Raw genomic sequence first — 6,607 nt, 5'->3', positions numbered from 1 at the left:
AAGATACATGTCTTGCTCCCTCTTTGCCTTGTACCATAATTGTAAGTTTCCTGACGCCTCCCCAGCCATGCAGAACTTTGAATCTAATAAACTTCCTTTGCTCATAAATCACCTAGTCTCAGGTAGTATCATTACAGCAGTGTGAGAACAGACTAATAAATACACTATCAGGCAAAATCACTCTTACAGAAAGGAACACAGAAAGGAAAGAAGAAAAAAAGAAAAAGAGGACCAACAAAACAACTGGAAGACAAATAACAAAATAGCAGTATTAAATGCTTTTTAATCAATAATAACATTGCATATACATGGACTAAATTAAATCAAAAGACATAGAGTGGCTGAATGGATATAAAAGCAAGACCCTATCATGTGTTGTCTATAAAAAACTCACTTCACCCATAAAGACATATAGACTAAAATAAAAAAGGTATCAAAAAAGATATTCCATGCCAATGTAAAGCAAAAAGGAGCTCTAGAAGTGCTTATAATTATATCAAATAAAATAGAGTTCAAGAAAAAAGCTGATAAAAAAGAGGTAAAAAGGTCATTATATAATGACAAAGAGGTCAATTTTGCAGGAGAGTATAACAATTGTAAACTGTGTATACACCCAACACTGGAGCACCCAGATGTATAAACCAAATATTATTTGAGCTAAAGAAAAAGAGAGACCCCAATATAACAATACCTTGGGAGTTCACCCCACTTTCAGCATTGAAAAAGTCATACAGACAGAAAATCAACAAATAAACATTACACTTAATCTGCTCTATACATCAAAGGGACCCAACAGATATTTACAGAATATTTTTCCAAAAAGTGAAAAATAAATTCTTCTCCTCAGCACATACACATTCTCAAGAACAGGTCACATGTTAGACCACAAAACATTCAAAAAGAATAAAACCATATCAAGTATTATTTTAACCACAATAGAATAGAACTAGAAATCAATAATAGGAGGAATTTTGGAGCTATATAAACACATGATATTAAACAATATGCTCCTCAATAATCATTTGGTTAATAAAGAAATTAAGAAGAAAATTTACAAAATATCTTGAAACAAATGAAATTGGAAATAAAACATACCAAAATTCGTAGAATACATCAAAAGCAATACTAAGAGAGAAGTTTATAACAACAAATACCTACACCAAAAAAGTAGAAACACATCAAATTAGTAACAGAATAATGCATCTTTAAGAAGTAGAAAAGTAAGAGCAAACCAAACCCAAAATTAGTAGGATAAATAATACACATCAGAGCACAAATAAATAAAATCAACACTAAAAAAAAAAATAATAAAAGATCAAGGAAATGAAAAGTTGGTTTTTTGAAAAGATAGAAAAAAAATGTCAAACCTTTAGCCAGACTAACAAATAAAAAGAGAAGACCTAAATGAATAAAATTAGAGATGAAAAATGAGACATTATAACTGATACCAAAGTAATTCAAATGATCACCAGAGAACATTATGAGCAATTATATGTTGATAAATAAGAACCTACAAGAAATGGGCAAATTCCTAAACATATACAACCTTCCAAGATTTAGTCATGAAGAAATTCAAAACCTGAAAAGGCAAATAACAAGTAATTAGACAGAAGCAGTAACAAAAAGTCTCCTATCAAAGACTATCCTAGGATCTGAGGCTTCACTGTTTAATTCTATCAAACATTTAGAGAATAACTACCAATTCTGCTAAAACTATTCCAAAAAATCAAGGAGGGAATACTTTCAAATTCATTCTATGAGACCAGTATTACCCTGATACTAAATCCAGACAAAAACATGTCAAAAGAAAAGAAAACTACAAGCCAATATCATTCATGAACATAGACGCAAATATCCTTAATTAAATATTAGCAAACCAAATTCAACAACACATTAGAAAGTTTATCTATAATGATCAAGTGAGATTCATCCCAGGAATGCAAGAATGGTTCACCATATACTAATAAATTAATATGAGACATCACATCAACAGAATGAAGTACAAATCTATTAATATATGATGATTTTAGTTAATGCCAAAAAGTTCATTTGATACAGTTCAACATCCTTCCCTGATAAAAATTCTTATAAAACTGGATATAGAAGAAACATACCTCGACACAATAAAAACCCACAGATAGTATATTGAATAGGGAAAAGCTGAGAGCCTTTTCTCTAAAATCTGGAACAAAACCAGGATGCCCACTTTTATCCAACACAGTAGTGGAAATTCTAGCCAGAGGAATTAAACAAGAGAAAGAAATGAAAGGCATCAAAATTGGAAAGAAAGAAGTGAAATTATCTTCATTTGCAGTGGTTATAATCTTATATTTGGAAAAATTTGAGGAACCCACCAAAATACTATTAGAACTGCAAATTCAATAAAGTTGCAAGATACAAAATTAACTTACAAAAATCTGTAGCATTTATATATGCCAACAGCAAACAATCTAGAAGAAAAAGAAAGTAATCTCATATATAATAGCTATAAATAATGTGAAACACATAGAAATAAACCTTCAATTGAAGAAGTGAAAGATCTTTATAATAAAAATAAAACATTGATTTAAAAAATTGGTGAGAACATAACTGGATAGTGTAGGAAAAGCTGAGGCAGGAGCTCTTGGCTTGGCATAGCCTGTTGCAACCCATGGAGGAATATGTCACTGAGCCACCATGATGCCTGGGCACTTACAGGCAGGCTGTGGCTGCATGGTCACCAACCACTTTGACCAGTTGTGTGACCAGTTGTGGTCCACCAGAAGTGGACCTCTTTGAGGTGCTGAAGTCAGGGGAGATAAAAAATAAATGGCAACAGGAGTGACAATGGGGGCCCTGGAGCCAAGAGCACAGCTCAGGCCCTCCAACATGGCAGGCAAACAGCTGTGTAAAGAGTCCTAGAAAGACTGCAAGAAACCACTGCGCCCCAGCGTTGGCGTGGTTGACAAGAAAGAGACACAGGTGCTCATCGTGCTTAAGAAAGAAGGATGAGTTGGAAGAAGACCTGATCAACAACTTCAGGTTGAAGGAAAAGTAATTAATAGAAGAACAGAAAGACAATCACCTCTAGAATAAAGATTTGAAAAGTCACTTGAAGAAAAGGGTGGACGCAAATTTTCAGTTGATAGACAGATTATTGACTGTCGACGCCATGGTGGTCTTGGAAGAGGTCGAGGGCGCTGCGGACATGGAATGGGCTGAGGAGATGGATTTGATTCCCATGGCAAATGTGAATTTTATAGGCATAACTGAAGTGATAGATCTGTCCTGAAACACGAGGACAAACGTGGAGGCAGTAGACCTCACTACTGGGGAACTGTGAAAGATGAATTAACTGATTTGGATTGATCAAATGTGACTGAGGAAACATCTGTAGGAGAAGACCATCCAGTGGCAGACACTGAAAATAAGGAGAGTGAAGTTGAAGAGGTAAAGAAAGAGGGTCCTAAAGAGATGATTCTCGATGAGTGGAAGACTATTCAAAATAAGGAGTGGTCAAAGTGGAATTTAATATCTGAAAACCAAATGAAGCTGCTGAAGGGCAGTGGAAGAGGAAAGTTGTTTTTCATAAATCAAAGAGTGAAGAGGCTCATGCTGCAGATTCTGTTATGGACCATCTTTTCCAGAAGCCAGCAAATGATGTAATGTCTCAGTTGAAGGTTAATTTTGGATAACTTGGCTGCCCAGAACCTGATGGTGAGGGAGGATGAGGTAGACATGAGTGTGGCAGACGTCTAAACTGTGGCAGCAGGACCGACAAGTGAAGTGGTTCTGCTCCTGGATGACCCAGAGACATTTCCAGCTCTGGCTTAACTGGATACCACAAGACAACCCCGGTTTCTCTGTGAACCTTTATGTTCAAAGCTTTTGCATGCTTAAGGATTCCAAATGACTAAGAAAATTTTTTTAAAAGACTGTCATTCATACTATTCACACCTAAAGACAGAATATCAGTTGTTAAAATGAACTTCTCTTGCTACACAGAAGAAACAAATATGGCAGGCAATTTTGTATTTAGAAATATATTGGTAGCAGGGATGTTTTCATAATTTTCAGAGATGATGCATTCTTCATGAATACTTTTTTATTGCTGCTTGCAAATATGCATTTCTAAATTTGAAATATAGATGTGAACAGTGTGTATCAGTTTAAGGCTTTCACTTCATTTATGTTTTTTAATTAAGGATTTAGATGTTCCCCCCAGTTACAAACTGGTTTTAAATCTTGGACATATCGGTTTTAATACCTGCTTTGCATTTTCACACATGGTCAACTGGGAGATATTAAACTTTCACTTGTCAAATTTTATCTTGTGTGAAAAACTATGTATATTTTAATTTAGTTTTAGTATTTTCATTTTGGGAAAAATCTTTTTTCACTTCCCATGATAGCTGTAGTATATATATATGATAAATCTTTATATACAGAAATATCAGTACTTGAACAAATGTAAAGCACATTGGTTTATTAACCCTTGCTGCTTGCATGGTTCATTAGGTTCAAATTATAACTGATTTACAATTTCAATAGTTTACTTTTCTCCCATTTTAAAAACCAAGTTAGAGACCTTATTGGTGAAAGTTGTTTAAGCTACTTATTGATAAACACATCCCGTCAAGTCAAGTAGTTTTACAGTTATGGTTTTTTGCACCCTCACACGGTGAAATAAGTTGATTTGGCTAAAGTGTAATAAACTGTTATGTAAAATCAGTGTCTTGCCATTTGGTATGATTTCTGTGTGTGAAAGGACCTGAAATCAAAATAGTACATGCATAACTGACAACTCTGTAACCCTTCCTTGTTCTAAAAAGACCCAATGGGCACTGGTTAGTATGGCGAGATGGGGTAGTATTTTAATTTCTGGAATTTGGAAAGCCGACATCTTTATAAGGTTGGAACAGCAGTACCATCCATGAAATATAAACCAAAAATATAAACCAAAAATCTTTGCTCTTTCTGTATTTCCTAGATTGCTATTATTTAAAGTTGATGAGTATTTATTCCACAGAAAGTGATAATTATCTTTTCCTTGTTCCTCTATTAGAAAATTAAGTTAATAATGGATTCCTTCAATGGGAGCATCACCACTTATTAAAACACACATAGAGAGAATGATGAATAAAAGAGGTTTTCTAGGATTTTCTTTTATTCTTTTGCCATATTTATTGATAAACGGGGAAGGAATTTTTAAATAAGTTTTAAGAATCTTTTATCTCTTCATTTTCAGTAATCTTCCAGTAAACTGGCAATGTTCAGTTTAAAAAATATTGGAGATCTTCAATGTTAAATATGTCTATTTAGTCAATTGGTCCTCACATATATTTCTAAAAGAGAAATTGTATGTACAAGAGTTATTCATTTGGATTGAAATTATTTATCTATTACCTACTATTCTGACATTTTAGGAAGGAGGTAATTGTTTTTTAATTATGGATAAACTTGTGCTGGCGTTTTGGATCTTATGATGCTGAGCATGTTCTGCACTGGTGCTAATGTCTAATACAATTTTATAATACAAGCATACCTGCCACCCAGAGGCAAGCATTAATTTAGTCCATATGGCCTATTAAGCTCTCTTGAGATTGCAACATATGTATTCCTAAATCAGTGAGTTTAGACTTTTTAAGTATCTAACTCATTTCTGAACATGTATCATGCTAATAAACCTCTTGATTTCCAGCAACATACTATAGAAAATACCTGCTATTAAAAACAGTTCACAAGTTAAAAAAAGGACACAAATGGAAAGATATTCAATATTCATAGACTGGTAGAATAATAATTATTAAAATGTCCATACTACTCAAAGTAATCTGTAGATTCAATGCAATCTCTCTCAAAATACCAATGACATCCTTCAGAGAAATAGAAAACACAATTCTAAAATTTATATGAAACCACAAAAGAGCCAGAATACTGAAAGACATGCTGAGCATAAACAACAAAACTGGAAGAATCACATTACTTCAAATAATACTATAAAGCTATAATAACCAAAACAGCATGGTGCTGGCATAAAAACACACAGACAAAAAGAACAGAATAAATCACCCAGAAATAAATCCATGCATTTATCGTCAACTCATTTTTGACAAAGTGACCAAGAACAAACATTGAGGAAAGGACAGTCTCTTCAAGAAATGTTACTAGGAAAACTGGATATCCATATGCAGAAGGATAAAATTAGAACCCGATCCCCTGACCATTTACATAATCAAATAAAAATGTCTTTAAAACTTAATCTAATATCTGAAGCTATGAAGCTACTAGAAGAAAACACTGATAAAACACACTAGGACATTGTTCTGGGCAAAGATTTTCAGAATAAATCCTCAAAAGCTCAGGTAGCCAAAGCAAAAATGGACAAATGAGATCACATAAAGCTAAAAATCTTCTGTCCGGTAAACAATAAACAAAATGAAAAGCCAATTCACAGAATTGGAGAAAATATTTGCAAACTACCCACTAACAAAGGATTAATGACCAGAATATATAAGGAATTCAAACAACTCTATAGGAAAAACAATAATAATATAATTAAAAATGAGCAATAATATGAATAGACATTTCCCAAAAGAAGTGGCCAACAGGTATACAAAATAATGTT

The 6,607-nt window shown here is 33.4% G+C and overlaps 1 pseudogene; it reads left to right on the top strand.

Annotated features, from left to right (window-relative positions):
• The first annotated feature begins 1,733 nt into the window (after positions 1-1,733).
• LOC110744126 lies at positions 1,734-6,038 on the top strand (annotated as a pseudogene).
• The last annotated feature ends 569 nt before the right edge of the window (positions 6,039-6,607 follow it).

The sequence above is a fragment of the Papio anubis genome, chromosome 1 (genome assembly GCF_008728515.1).
Source record: "Papio anubis isolate 15944 chromosome 1, Panubis1.0, whole genome shotgun sequence".
Classification (NCBI taxonomy): Eukaryota; Metazoa; Chordata; class Mammalia; order Primates; family Cercopithecidae; genus Papio; species Papio anubis.
Note: the sequence above shows the minus strand (reverse complement) of the source record. Positions and strands in the feature narration are given on the sequence as shown.